The 14,864-nt window shown below is 37.9% G+C and overlaps 1 long non-coding RNA gene and 1 pseudogene across 1 annotated transcript; one reads left to right on the top strand and one right to left on the bottom strand.

Moving 5' to 3' along the window:
- Nucleotides 1–614: 614 nt before the first annotated feature.
- Nucleotides 615–2,140, bottom strand: LOC117299154 (annotated as a pseudogene).
- A 5,260-nt stretch (nt 2,141–7,400) lies between these two features.
- Nucleotides 7,401–13,508, top strand: LOC117299470. Its single transcript, XR_004520079.1, has 3 exons — nt 7,401–7,533; nt 11,022–11,216; nt 13,462–13,508. It is a non-coding gene; the product is annotated as an uncharacterized LOC117299470 (long non-coding RNA).
- Nucleotides 13,509–14,864: the final 1,356 nt, after the last annotated feature.

Below are 14,864 nucleotides of genomic sequence, written 5' to 3'. Positions count from 1 at the left end.
AGATTAATAACACATGTGGTGCCATGACTTGTACTGGGGGAATATAGGCCCTAATAGTTAATGATTTTGTGGTAGTTTTGCGCAACCGTACATATAGTTTTGGGTTAGATTGCGTGTGTGTGCATGCGCGCACATACGTACTTTGTGTGGATTTTGTTTTCACGAAGCAGCACTGCAGTTGTGTGTGCGTGCAAACACGTACTTTGTGTGGATTTTGTTTTCACGAAGTAGAACTGCAGTTGGGTGTGCGCGCACACACGTATTTTGTGTGGATTTTGTTTTCACGAAGTAGCACTGCAGTTGTGCGGCGCGCACAACACGTATTTCGTGTAGATTTTGTTTTCACGAAGTACTACGCACCTTCATAGTTTAATAGCTTAATTATTAATTAATCCATCAAGAAGAAAACAATACATTTACATTATTCAGATATAGTTCTATGACGACGTACATTTTGTTATACCGTGCCCGCTTGTTATTTGCAAGATAAATGCATTTCAAACTTAAACACGCGTTATCTTCAGAACACATTTTTGGACTGTGGAAAGGTGCGTGCTACTTCGTGGCGTCGCTGACGAATTTATGCAAAAAATTGGTCTCAACAAAATCTTTACTCAGTTGAAATATTCATTAACTATACGCCCCCTGTGTGCTCGTCCATCGTGAAGTACACCTACATAGGGCAATTCCTCTACCTAGTCAACCTCAACATCCTCCTCAATATCTGGCTCCCCCAAGATCTTGGCAAAGTTAAACAAAACACAGCAGGATTTTATTATCTCGCAGGCTCTTGTGGGGGACACCCTTAGACCGAGTGCAAGGCAAGGAAACTTCCGCTTAAGTTGGCCAAGTGTCTGTTCCACTTTGACTCGTGTCATCCGATGAGATCTGTAATTGGGGGAAAATTTGCATAAAATGTTAATTTATCAAAATATATTATTCAACAATGAAAGATTAAAGGGGTCTCGACTACTCTTTTGTTAAGAAGCCCCCATTACCTGACAAACTGCATACAAGATTGCGTTTACCACAGACTGGTGTCTTAAGAAAAGGCCCAATTATCAAAATTAGCTACAGGTACAACTTGTTTATTACCTTGTGATTAACGCACTATTGTGCACTACCATAAAGACTAGGATTAGGAACAAACATATTGTAGGAGTATTGAAACATAAGGTGTTGGCACTTATATACTGTACCTGTTATAATTCCTTTCAGCATTTGTTGTCAGGTTGTCAATGGGAGTCATCAGCCAAGGCCTGAGAGGGTATCCAGAGTCTCCAATCAACGACCCTTGCAACCTAAAAACAAAGTGTATGGTATGTTATGTTATATTTAAGGTTTTGATTCTTCAAGCATAAAGCGAAATCATTGTTACATGTGTGTTATGTATATTATGGATATGTGAGGGGTCAAGTTTGATCTTCTACTGACCAGCACTAATGGCTTAAATGAGATTGGCTGTTTTAAGGCAGATTTTATAAACTCTCTTTATTTGATATCAGAAGATTGAGCTTATTTAAGTTATCACACTGGCTCGGTCCGTTAACAGCGCCAGCCACCAACCCGGTCATTACCACGCAGTGAAGACCGGGTACTCGCACTGTAATTCCCTAAATGTTAGTGTTGCTCATTTCCTTTGTTTTATTTTATAATTGTTTTTCTTGTGATCAGATGATAATTAAAAATAGACAAACCTGCCATCAGTGAACATGTCGCCACTGACACTCCCGTTGAGGATGGCACTGTCGTGAGTGCTACCTGGCCACCTGGCTACAACATTGGTGATATGATACTGAGCATTACAGATGACTTGAACATTGATGCTTTGCCAGCCCTTTCTTTTCACATACAGATGTTCATCATCCAGTAGAGGAGCACCATACAATCGGATATGACTCCCATCAACAGCTCCGACAATTTTAGGAAACCCTGCGATGGCGAATAACTCTCGCTGGGTTCTCATCACATCTTGTTGTTGAACAGGAAATTTGATGACTCTGTTGGCTAATATGTTGATAGCACCACAAACTCGACGAACAATTCTGCTCACAGATGGTATACTGACATCATGAAGATCTCCATGTATTGAGTAAAACGACCCAGTAGCAAAAAATCGTAGCGCTACCAAGAGTTGCATTTGTCTTGAGATTGCATTGCTGCGCTGTGAAAGTAAATATAATATTTATTGGATGTAATCGTACAAAAAACATGTTGCATTCCTGATCCAACTTGAGGGCAACATATCCCCATAATCTGTTATTCAATGGTCATTTTGAAAAAATTACAAAATTGTCATAATTTGTTTTTAATTGGGGGCACCTTTTATTTTTTTAGGGTTAACAATGTACATCATAATAATGAGACTGTGGTGTCATTCAATCTCTATGTGCACACAGTGTGCCTGTAGTGTAAGTTTAGTCAAATAACTTGTCAGTTAATTCAGTTGTTATTTAACCACTTCCTCCGTCTACTTTTTATGTAATGTTGTTGACCACTTCTTGAATTTAAAAACTGTATTGAATAGTTTAGTATGGTAGTAATTCTTACCAGTAGTACACCAAATAACTTTTTGTATTAATTTAATTATTTTGTTATTAATTCAAAGAAATGTGTGAAATGTCTTAAAGACGGTGGATACTATTGGCATATATGTCAAAGACTAGCCTTGACAGTTGGTGTATCTCAACATATGCATAAAATAACTAACCTGTGAAAATTTGAGCTCAATCGGTCATCGAACTTGTGAGATAATAATGAAAGAAAAAATACCCTTGTCACACGAAGTTGTGTGCGCTTAGATAGTTGATTTCGAGACCTCAAGTTCTAAACTTGAGGTCTCAAAATCAAATTCGTGGAAAATTACTTCTTTCTCGAAAACTATGGCACTTCAGAGGGAGCCGTTTCTCACAATGTTTTATACCATCAACCTCTTCCCATTACTCGCCACCAAGAAAGGTTTTACGCTTATAATTATGTTGAGTAATTACCAATAGTGTTCACTGCCTTTAATGAAATAAAATAAATAATAATAAGGGTCATATAAACCGTCCAAAAATTGTTGTATCACCCACCCACTATTATATTTATCAACCATCATGACTAAGTGGAAGGGAAAATAGTCTTCTGGTGTATCCTACAAAACTTTCCAAACCCAACCCATTTTATTTTTTAAATTCAAGACTTAGACGTTATAATTACACATTCATTTCAAGTAACAACACCCACACAATTCATTGGAATTTGTTCATGTTTACTGTTCTTGATCTAGTCTATTCCTTTCTCCATGGTCCAACATAATTTGTTCTACGTTACAGAGGAGTCAAACCTGGGCTACTCTTGCATATGATGTTCAATCTATTAAACTCTAACTCACCTCACTACTTATTTAAAACTAAAACATCATGTTATAACAAAATTCCATTTAATTTTAATTGTATCATTATATTAAGAAAAACAGTGAAACTGAAAATGGTGTTGTAAAAATTTTTTTTAAAAAGGGTTCAATTAAATTTGACTAGGCCTAGCTTTATAAAGAAATCGTCGAACTGTCCAGGTAAAACTTAGCTTTAGTCTTTAGTATCCAACTTGGTCCATATGCATATTAACAGCTTCAACATGATTCGGCTAGAGTATAACTTAAAGGAACACGTTGCCTTGGATCGGACGAGTTGGTTAAAACAAAAGCGTTTGTAACCGTTGGTTGGAAAGATGTTTTAAAAGTAGAATACAATGATCCACACAAGTTTGCCTCGAAATTGCGTGGTTTTCCTTCTACTGTGCGAACTAACATGGTCGGCCATTTATGGGAGTCAAAATTTTGACCCCCATAAATGGCCGACGTGTTTGTCGACGAGGTAAAAGGAAAACCACGCAATTTCGAGGCATGTTTGTGTGGATCATTGTATTCTACTTTTAAAACATCTTTCCAACCATATGCATTTTATAAAAAAAACGGTTACAAACGCTTTTCAAATACCAACTCGACCGATCCAAGGCAACGTGTTCCTTTAAAACAAAAACGTAACCAGTTGTGTGCATAGAAAGACACTGCGCGTGGATGCCGCCATGTTTGTTTATATTTTTCATGTTTTTTGAGCAAACGAATGGTGGCGCTAGACAGTTTGCTTTTACTGCTGAAGGGATTTTAATCACTGGCATTTTGTCGAGTACTTGTGTAAAGTTTACAGAAATAAATTATATTGTGTTCATGTAATAAATAACAAAATTAAACATTTCATCGATGCTTATTAATTTAATAATTTACCTTTGTGTCGTGTTCTAATTCAACTCTTTCCAATAAACCAACAATTCCATTTCGTGTAAAGCGATAGCGCCTGTAAATTTCATCGTCCGTTAATGTATCAAGTGGGCATCTTCGGTCACGAAATAACCTTTCTCGGCGTAATGCCCGCCCGCCCAGCTGCCAATGCCATGTAATCATAACATGAATGACCCCGCAGGGTCAACTAATACATTTTGTTAATTTATTACAACGATCGCACGGTGATTGGTCCGTTACAAAGCTGAAGCAGAAAACAATGAAACAGTTAACACAGCGCTGCAGGATTGCCAAGACGATGGTAGCTTGCAGAGTGTAGTCTAGATTTCGAGCCGTCCACGTAACTAAATCATACCGTGGCGGGCGCGCTTTGGCGATTCAACCGCGCGTAGTACACTATCCAGAATCAAGCGCCATCATCTTGGGCCAAGACTACCTCACTATAGGTCACAGTGTAATGCAGACCCGGGTGGTGCTCTCTCTTTTTTGAGAGTGGAAACGTAAAATTCAGAATGGTGGATTATAACTTAAACTCACTGGAAATATGTGTAAACTACGTGGTTCCTGACTAGGTTGCCATCCTCGTGGTGCACTGGTTGTTCTGGCTGTGGATGTGGAGGGTTGTTCATGTGATCTTCTTCAATGTCTGGAAGGCCTCGTTGTTTTGCAATGTTGTGCAGCACAGCACATGCAGCAATCACTCTGCACATTACATTCATAGTGCCACAACATTTGCTTTAGCACAAAATAGTATTGCAAAGCTGAAACTGATTACCAGCCAAATTTCAATTGAATTTGACAACTTGACTGAATTTTTAAACAGCAAAGAAAATTTGTAAGCAGTATTTTCTGCTAAACAGATGAAACTGATCAATGGGCCCTGTTCACTGTGAAAGATTTTTAATCTCGGGGGGCGGGGGGGGGGGGGGGGAGTGCATCTTTAGGGATTCAAAAGCGTCCTTGTGAGAATGTATTTTGAAACGTAAGCGTAGCTGCAAATCTTGAAACGCAAGACCTAGCTTGACTCGGGATTGAAAGCGTACCTTTTGATTTTAGCGTAACTGGAACCTAAACATATCTTGGATTGTATAAGCGCAGCTGAGTAGCTTGGTAGCTTGGAACGTAACCATATTTTTTTAACGTAAGCATATCTTGGAACATAAGCGTAGCTGGGTATTTTGGAACGTAAACCTAGATGCGTATGGAACGTAAGCGTCACTTGACTTAGGATTGAAAGCGTACATTTTGTTATTATAGCGAAACTTGAAGGAACGTAAGCAAAACTTGGAATGTATAAGCGTACTGAGTAGCTGTGTATCTTAGAACGTAACCTTATCTTTTGGAACATAAGCATATTTTAGAACTTAAGCGTAGCTTGACTCAGGCTTGAAAACGTACCTGTTGATATCATAGCGTAACTTGAAGGAACGTAAGGTTGGAAGCGTAGGAGCGTAGCTTGGAACAGAACCAAGTAATACCTCAACAATCTCAAAAATAACACTTTATTCACAGAATTTAAAAATTCTTTTTTTTTTTACTAAATAATGCTTTGATGAAATTTTGTTTTATCATTTTTGTTTTAACCTTTTACAAAATTCTTATTTACCTGTCCTTTTTTACGATCGGGGCTCCGTTTTTTGTTATCCTTTTTTCTTTGGAAAACGTTTTTAAGCTACTCGCATAATAACACTGTCAATATAACAAAATGCGGTATTCCTACGTTTTGACATAATCAATCTTTTTTAATTACCTGAAAACTCCTAACAAAAAGAAACTAGGAGCCATGAAACAAAACAGAATTATGCGATCATAAACATGTACTTTGATGTCTGGCTCCCAGCCCCTCCCAAGCTAACGGCGAGACCCGCACGCTTGGAGTTCATAGCGCCCGGGATTACACCTCCAGCTAGCCCACCTTGTTGAGCTGTTAATGGCTCCGCTTTTAACATCGGTCTCATCACTGTCACCATTACAGCCCACCTTCGATACATGTCTTAAACGCTAAGTTTTCAAAGACGCACAATGCGAGGTAGTTTGATTGCAAATTTCTCCCACTTAAAAAAGTCAAATACTACTCCAACATACCTCATTTTATTCCTTACATCTGTCGAATTACTATAACACATAACAGGGGTTACTAAATGATGACTTTGTCCAGATGTGATTGATTTGAAAATTGGTCCAAAAAAACGTGTACAAATGTCCCCGAGGCTTACGTTCTGATTGCTCCACGCCGTGGGGCCATATTACAAGCTTCCGCTACACGGACTCTTTGAATGCGAATCTTACGTTAGATTTATCACCATTATTTACATTTTGTAGCGATAATTTGAATACATGATCTTTTTCGTCAATTATTCGTTAATAATTTTGTGAAAAAAAAGATTTAAATTTGGTTTGGTAAATTACTTTTAGACGGCTGGAAGTAAAACTAGCTTGGAAGGTCACGCGATTGTTTGTACCACTCTTTGGAACAATAACGCGTCTGCGGCTTTGTCTTAAAATGCTCAAAAACGGCTAAATTTGATGATTTTTTTTTAAGGACTGTTCCTCTTCATTCTTGGAAGACCGTTGAAGTCATGTCTTAGTCTTTTTTGTAGCCCAATTCGGTCAATTTAAACAACACTTATTTTCTTTGGACAGAAAGACGAAAATACTGAAATGCATGCAGAAAATATACAATTAATTAAGTAAACTAACAAAAGATGACTAAAAAATGGCCATGTAATAAACAGGAACTTAAAGAGGAAGTGATATGGGGCAAATCCCTGAAAGCAGAGCTTGGAGAGGGATGCCTTTATAAGTTAAAGTTAAAGGAACACGTTGCCTTGAGATTTCACAAAATTTCACGTTTGAGGGTGTTCCTTATACTTATTAAGAGTTGTTCTTGCAATAAAACACATTTAATGTGTTATAATTAGTGAATGGTAATTAAAAAAAAAAAACACTGACCTCTGACCCCGAAACATGTCCTGCGAAATGTATACGTTTTTCAAGCCGTCAAAACGATCGTCCGTTTATGCGCGATGAATAGCAGTTAGGCTGGCGCCGTAGCCAATGGCCTGGTAAACGTACCAGAAGAACACGAGGTAACATACCGTTCTCTACCTCGCGACGTTGTGTGAAATGTAAACACACCATTTTGCTGTCAAAATGGATCGCCGAAATACACAGATTCAGCTCATTGCTCTACGCAAAGAGATGATTGGAGACACGTCCAAAAAGAAGGAAGGGACACCTCGCCAATCAGGGTAAGAATAATGTAGTGGGACATGATCTAGCCGACGAGAGAGAGAGAACGGACCGTGATTGTTTATACCCAATGCAATGTTAGTTATTATTAATTGTGGACATGACACGTAAATTCACAGCTGTAGTATTCTATACTGTGAGTCCATAAACATTGTATAGCGCCCTCTACTGTTCGAATTGTGTTCTATAATAAAAGACCTCGTGTGAGCGTCGTTGGTTCCAGGTAACCATGTTTGTGTATGACTTATTTGTGTCTCCCAAATATATTACAATGGCGACGAGGATGGGATTCTAGAGACATCTACGAGTTGATAAAACACAATGGCAGGAATCATTGGAGAGATTGGAGAATTTTCGGAAGGGAAAGAAACCTTCACTTGCTATCTGGAAAGACTGGAACAGTTTTTCATCGCCAACGCGATCAAGCAGGACCGGGCGGTGAGTGTGTTTCTCACAGTGATAGGACCCAAATCCTACACTTTACTGAAGTCCATGGTGTCCCCAGACAAGGTTAGCGAGAAATCTCTGGAAGAGTTAAAGAAAATTCTTCGTAATCATTACTCTCCTCAACCTCTCATCATTGCTGAAAGGTACAAGTTTCATAAAAGAGAACAAAAAGCTGGGGAATCCGTCAACGAATATGTGGTTGAACTAAAAAGACTGGCAAGTACATGTCAGTTTGGCACATTTTTAAATGATGCTTTGCGGGACCGTTTAGTATGCGGGATGCTCAACACACAAAGCCAGAAGAAGCTGTTGGCGGAAAAGGAACTTACCTTAGTTAGAGCAGTGCAACTAGCAGTGGCTTATGAAATGGCAAATAAGCAAGCACAGGAATTTCAGCCACGCTCCATCGTGGATTCGACTGGAGCTTCAGTTAAAAGAGTTGAAACGACCAAGAAACCCTACCGGAAACAAGGCACTACTCCACGTAAACACAACGAAGGTGCAAAGTCTACAGCTGCCGCAGGCAGGACGACAAACAAGGACAGTGGCTGTTACCGCTGTCTCAAGCAACATACTCCACGGGAATGCCCATACATCAAGGCTACATGCTACTACTGTAAAAAAGTAGGGCACATCGCGAAAGCTTGCAGGAAAAAACAAGCTAAACAAGCCAAGGGGAGTAACCGAAATTCTGTGAAGCAGATACAACATGGTGACGATTCATCAGATGATGGAGATTATGTGGTCTACACAATCAGCTCAGTGTGCTCACGGAAACGCGGATGCGTTATCTAGGTTACCTAGAAAAGTGGATCTTACCACTCATGAGGAAGTAAAGTATTTCTCATACTTAGACGAATTACCAGTCACTGCTAAGGATATTAGTAGAGCTACACTGAAAGATCCAGTGTAGCTAGAGTACATGAGTTTGTAGCAAATGGTTGGCCAAATTATGTACAGGATAAAGATGTGAGACCCTTTTTCACTCGTAGAGATGAGTTAACAGTAGAACAAGGTTGTATTCTATGGGGTTTGCGGGTGATCATCCCACCCAAGTTCAGATCTAGATTGCTAGATGATCTTCATGAGCAACATTTAGGCATATGTCGTATGAAGGGTTTAGCACGAAGCTACCTGTGGTGGCCAGGTTTAGACAAGGATATTGAATGTTTGGTAAATGCATGCACCACTTGTCTCTCTGTCCGAAACGCACCCCCCAAGGCACCCTTAAAAACATGGGAGTGGCCAACAAGGGTATGGCAGAGATTACACATTGACTATGCTGAACTTAAAGGCCAACATATGTTAATTTTGGTAGATAGTCACTCTAAGTGGGTTGAAGTGTATCCAATGAAAACTACCACTACCACTAAAACATTGGACATTCTTAGAAGATTTTTCTCTTCTTATGGAATCGCAGAGGAAATTGTTTCAGACAATGGGCCACAATTTACATCAAGTGAATTTCAAGACTGCATGACCAAAAATGGTATAAAACATACCAAAGTTCCGCCGTATCACCCAGCGTCCAATGGGGCAGCGGAGAGAACGGTGCAAACAGTGAAAAGAGCGTTAACTAAACAACTTCTTGATCCGAACCAAAGAAAGCAAAAATTGTCAATACATCACAAGTTAGCTAATTTCCTTATAACATACCGCAATACTCCTCAGGCAACTACCGGTCGAACTCCGGCAGAGTTGTTCCTAAAAAGACAACCCAGAACTCGTTTTTCTTTGTTGAAGCCAAATTTAGCCCCCAACAGTGGGAGACAAACAAGGGAAACAGAGAATGTTTCATGATAAGGGCCGGGTAAAGGAAAGAACCTTAAAGGTAAACCAGAAGGTTAGAGTGAAAAGTCATCAGAATAACTTAGAGAAATGGGTGTCAGGCAAAGTTGTAAAAGTGTGTGGGCCTCGTACTTGCATAGTGCAGGTGTACAAAAATGGAAGGAACAGATTTGTGCATATTGATCATGTTTTACCGTCACAAGAAGAAAGTCAAATGGTGGTTGCAATCATGCCCGAAACAAGTAATCCAGTTCATGTTCCGGTAACCAACCAAATTCCACAGCAGTATGAACAGGAAAAGGTCACAAACCAAAAACAAAATTCTGAGTCAAGTGGAGAAATCCCACAATCACTTGACCAAAAGCACAGTAACCAGGCTAATGAGAGCAGTCCGGGTAGTCCTGGAAGTTCTACTCAAGTGAGACGCTATCCCCAAAGAGTTAGAAATCCACCAAAACGATTAGATTTGTAAACAATACATAATAGAAAGAACACCATATTCATGTTGTTTAGTTTTCAAATGGTTTAATAGCAAAGTACATGTACTACTTTACATTCCATGTAACTGATGTAAACATTACATGCATTCCATTGGGTGTAAAAAAAAAAAAAAAAAAGAAAAAAACTATTATTATTGCTGATTTCATTAAACAGGGTTTTTTTTTTTTTCTCAATAGGTTTCAACCAAGTGGCTTTAGTTAAATATGACTGTCTCATTGTAAAAGGGTGTAAAATTCATTTAAGGGGGAAGGAGTGTAGTATTCTATACTGTGAGTCCATAAACATTGTATAGCGCCCTCTACTGTTCGTATTGTGTTCTATAATAAAAGACCTCGTGTGAGCGTCGTTGGTTCCAGGTAACCATGTTTGTGTATGACTTATTTGTGTCTCCCAAATATATTACAACAGCCACTAAAGCCGCAGCACTGTGTTGTGAGAGTACGTACATGTACTGGTATGACTAGTTTACATGTAATTTTGTAGATCTATTCACTCGGTGCATAGATGGGGTGGGGATTTGAATCGAGTGTCCAGCGTCCTAATGACTTCGTATAATTTACCCTAATTTACTTTGATGCTACAATTAAAAGAGTCGTTTATCTGGCTGGGAAGGGGAGGGCTTTTGTAAAAATTGTAGAAGTACATTTTAAAAATAGTACAGATTTATTAAATGTTTTTTGTATGTTTTTAACAGTTTACCCAAAATATTGTACCCAAGTCAACTCGTACCCAAGGCAACTTCTTGTTGAAGGTGCTATGTGAGCAGATGCCAGGACTTGGCGTAAACATCTTGGAGACCTCATCAAACCCGGCACCTCCAATTCCACATCATCCACCTCCGCAAAGCTCTTGCCAAGCTGGTGTGTTTGTACCAACTGTAGGGAGATGCCAACACAACAGGACATGCTGCAAACAAAGGCCGGATGAATGCTTCTCAAACTTGGCAGTAAGAGACTGATTATTTCATACGGTCAATGGCATACTTGTTCAGTACCTACATGTGCATGTATAACAATATACACATGTACTGTCAAAGCAGTCCAGTTTTGTTGATATTTTGATCTGCCCCCCCCCCCCCCCCCCGAAAAAAGGAAACAAAGTAAATGTGTAAACAAACATTTAATAAAGAAACACAAATGTGACCCGACAAGATTGGTTCTTTATACAAGTATTTTATTCACAAGCACAAAAGATTTAAAAAAAAAGGGTTAATGCGTAAGTCTATAAAAGAACAGAAAAGAAAAAGATTATAAGCAAACATAAGATTATACAATAGAAATGTAGAAAATACAAACATTAAATCAAAATAACCAAAGTAAACCTGAAACATTAAATTCTATGGCAAAGAGCAAAATGTCTCAAGCCTAAGAAGATAACTTTTACAATAGAGAAACACATTTATTATTATACCCTTTAGCCAAAGACAAAATAGTTCCTCAGTCCACCCATAGAGTAAGGTCCACCTTATATTCACGAAAACTCAAGAGTCCAGTAAAGAAGACTAAGTTTTAACACTGCTATACACAATAGACACTGCTGTCCAGAAAGACAAATACATACTAATGAGCTAGCAACATGGCTGTAACATAAACAATCTAGATCGGTTCTGGATGTAAGCTACCTGTGCAGTGATCACATAGCCATTAACTATACTATGCCCTCACACACACAGTACAGTATTGATACTGGTCAACACAGAGTTGTGTGATGTAGCTAACCCTATGTCAATAAACCAAACACACAGCCATGAACCTTGAAAGTTCCTAAGACATTCCACAGCTGGTGTACTTAATTACTTATCTCTACATCTCTGTAATAAACAACCCATAGCATACAGCACTAGGAATCTCATGTGGGGTCTATGCTAGAACCTTACACAAGAACCTGTAAATCTCTGAAATTTCATGGAATAGAAACACAGAAATCGAATGTACAAAAGAAACAATAACTTAAACATAACTGAAAGACCTGAATGGCAAAAAGAGCAAAATAAGGAATAATAACAATTATCGAAAGTGACTCAATCAAAGTTATCCTAGCAAGAACTTTGCAATGAACTAGGTAAATCAAATAACAAGAAAAACCAATAACGAAATGAAATCCATACAACTCATTTAAACTTCTCTGTGACATGCACACTTAAAGTATGGACATGGAAGAGTCTAAAACAACAAATAACTATACACTCCATCTTCAATGACATGTAAAGTAAATTATAATAAACCAAACTATTTCTTAAGGAAACTTGTAAATGAACTCTTTTCTTCCTCCATATAGCAAGGTAAATTAATCCAAGGAAACATTATCCTCAACTGTTTCAAATATAACAGAGTAAAGCCAATCCAAAAAGGACAAGTTTGGGCAAAACACTGGCTTAATTAGTGCTTCCAAACTAAAACAAAAGTAACAACAAATGCAAAGAACTACAATTGTATAGACAAAGGAAACTTATTCAAACCCACTTAAAATACAAGGAATCTCCTCAGAAACGGCAATAATAATAAACACAAATATGGATTGTAGTCTAGCAGTAATAAGAAACAAAGGAAGATTTGGTACTTACATAACATGGATGGGAATAACTGTGAAACTGGAATAGCTCTGAGACTCTTGGAAAAATGACTTGCACACACGATGATAACTTGCAATGGAATGACTTAGTTGCACAATAGCTACACTATACCTGGGGCTGACCACACTGACCAGGCCCTGGGAAACAAGACCCTCAGCAGGTGGGCTGCTGCTAAGTCAACAATTAGTTAACTTAAGATGGGGAAGTCACTTAAAGTGCCTGGTCACACAAATTTAAGCTTTCATTCATTGTAGTTTCTTGTAAACAGCCTCCTTCGCCAACGTTGCATTACCAAAAAACTTCACACTGAACAACCACATCCCAAATTTTAATAACATCATTTTTTGACCAGCAGCCGATTTCACAAAACTTTACGCAACTGCGTAAGTCCACTTGTGCAACGTTTATGGACCAACTTGTGCCATTAACATTGCGCAAGTGGACTCACGCAGTTGCGTAAAGTTTCGTGAAATCGGCTGCAGGGAGGTAATATTTGCAAAAATGTCACTTTAATGAATCAACATCAAGTGCATGGGTTTTATATTCCACATACATGTACAAATAACCAATTTGTATTTTGTTAATTGTTTCAAAAATGTTTGTGTTTATACTTGAAAAGATCTTGAGGCACCTTGTTGTGGACCACCATTGAGTTGGCACAACATCACCGGAATGACATGTACACCAGGGGAGCATGATGTACACAACAAATGACTTTGCCACCCAGCCAGCCTTCACAGACAACATGTGTTGTGTCAGAATGGTACTGGAAATAGAGTAACACTACCTGGTTACTGTGTTTGTAAAATCAGGGATATATTTCCAGATTGTTTCAACTTTCATGTACACATGATTTATGCAAAACAGGTTTAACAAATGGCAATATTTCCTGTTGTCAAAAAGTAGATTCTTATTCCTAAATTAACACATAATGTCAATATTTAAACTTATTATTATTATTTTTGTTGCACATTACTTATGTCAACAAATCATTGAATGTGATGTGAGCAGAGTTTGTTTTCATCACAACGACATATGATTAAGTTTAATTTGAAGTACATGGCCAATTGTTTATACAAACATCATATTTATTGTATTATTTATTTGAGATTTCAAAATTTTGTAACAAAAAACACACTGGAACAACAAAATGCAAAAACATAAACAATCTGTATTCAAATAAATTTATCTGAAATATCTAAGTATTCATAAAGAGACATAGATCATAGATGCAACAAGCTTGATAAACACGGTGCCATTTCAATTTTTTAACCTTAACCCTTGCAAGTATATTTTGATTTCAAACCACATGCGTGTTATGAAATGCATGGTCAGAATGATGTTTTAGAACTAGTCATATTGTTGACTAGCAGACCATGTTAGTTCAAATAAGTAACAGTTTTAAAGGAACACCACCCAATTTCAAGTCATTCTTGTGTTGATCATTCTATTCTACTTTTAAAACATCCGTTCTAGCCATATGCATTTTACAACCAAATCACTCGATCTAAGGCATTTTTTTTTTGGCGAAAGGGACTTTATACCTTAGATATTGGTAATTACTAATTTGTGATCATAAAACTCACTTGATCAAGTCTACATGATGAGAGGCATGTCAAAGGACTTGTTTCTATACTGCAGCAATGGTGTTTTATTTCACTGTTTCTTGCAGCTTTTATTGCCAAATTTAGCCCAAATTGTCACAGGTTTGTTATTTTATGTATAAATATTGAGGAGATACACCAACTATTACTAAGGATACTGCATGGGACTATAGTGTGCTTTGACAAAAGACAAATTTAATTAATGTTTGCAAATACATTGTGTACTGCTGTGAATTGTAAAAACATGTCTCAATAAATTGTCCATATTGTTTATAAAGCTCCTATAAATTTGTGCCAAAGATTCTCTTTGATTACATACAAACTCTAGAACTTGCCAATAATGCTAATAATGCACTGACCTTATGTCTTATGCACACCTGTACAGACAATTTTGTAGCCAAAATATGGAAAGTTACAA

The sequence above is a fragment of the Asterias rubens genome, chromosome 14 (assembly GCF_902459465.1).
Source record: "Asterias rubens chromosome 14, eAstRub1.3, whole genome shotgun sequence".
Classification (NCBI taxonomy): Eukaryota; Metazoa; Echinodermata; class Asteroidea; order Forcipulatida; family Asteriidae; genus Asterias; species Asterias rubens.
This window is presented reverse-complemented; position numbering and strand designations above follow the sequence as displayed.